This window comes from Octodon degus, unplaced genomic scaffold, assembly GCF_000260255.1.
Source record: "Octodon degus isolate 3935 unplaced genomic scaffold, OctDeg1.0 scaffold00254, whole genome shotgun sequence".
Lineage (NCBI taxonomy): Eukaryota > Metazoa > Chordata > Mammalia > Rodentia > Octodontidae > Octodon > Octodon degus.
Genome location: NW_004524830.1, coordinates 506,319 through 507,503, shown reverse-complemented (window position 1 = coordinate 507,503; position 1,185 = coordinate 506,319).

The window sequence follows — 1,185 nt, the reverse complement described above, 5'->3', positions numbered from 1 at the left end:
ATTGCTCTACCCCTGAGCCACAACCCCAGGACAACACAAATATTTTATATTTTTATTTTTAAATTAAAAATATAAGCTGTCACAAAACCATATTTTTTAAAAAATCTATTTGATATAGCATCTTGCTGTGCAGCTTGGACTTGTAGTGATCCTCCTGTTTCAGCCTCCCCAGTGCTGGGATTCTAGGCATGCACCGCCACACCCTGTTTCTGGGGCGGCACAGTGCACTCGGGGTTCCGAGGTTGAGTCTTTCAGGACTGGCACAGAAGGCAGTACACAGGATCAAACTCCGGTCCTTGGGCTTTCCAGGAAGGTGCTTAGACTACTGAGCTGTCTCCCCAGGAGAGATGATTTTTTTCTTTTATATGTTTAGTACAGAGTCCACAGGATCTCATTACACAGATGGGACTTGTGAGCGATCCTTCCTGTTTTTCAGCTTCCCAAGAGCTGGGATTACAGGCGTATACCACCATGCCCAATATCAGTCACCATCTCAGCGCACCCCGGGGGCAGGGCCAGCAAAGGGATGATTTTTATTTTTATTTTTTGAAACAGAGTCTCCTTTATGTAGTTCAGGCTGACCTTGAACTCACTGTATAGCCTCCAGAGTCTGTGGCTCTAGGTCACCTCCACCCATGAAAAGAATGTGTAGGGCCTTCCTGGCCTCTCCCAGGACTGCTGAAACAAGAGGTGGAAACCAAGTCCCCTTGTATGGTTTGGTTCCTGAAGTTGGATACCTGTCAGGATGCTTGCTGGCTTCTTATTGTCATTTGTGTCATAGGTGAGCTCTTTATCCTCCTATGAGAAGGTTAAGGGTCTTTTCTGTACTGAATTTTTTTTTGGGGGGGGCAGGATCTCAATTTGCTGGCCTTGAGCTCACTTTGTAGCCCCAGGCTGACCTCAAACTTGCAAGGATCCTCCTGCGTCAGCCTCCCAAGAATTACAGGCGTGAGCCACCACGCCCAACTTGTATCACATTTTTAAAATCTTTTATTCATTTGGTACAGCGTCTATGCAGCTCAGACTTGTAGTGATCCTCCTATCTCAGCCTCCCCAGCCCTGGAATTACAGCTGTGCACAACCACACCCAGTTTCGGTGACCGGTTCTGCTTGAGGCCAGCATGACATGTGTCACCAGGGATTGAACTCAGGTCCTTGCACTTGCCAGGCAGGCACTTAGACCAC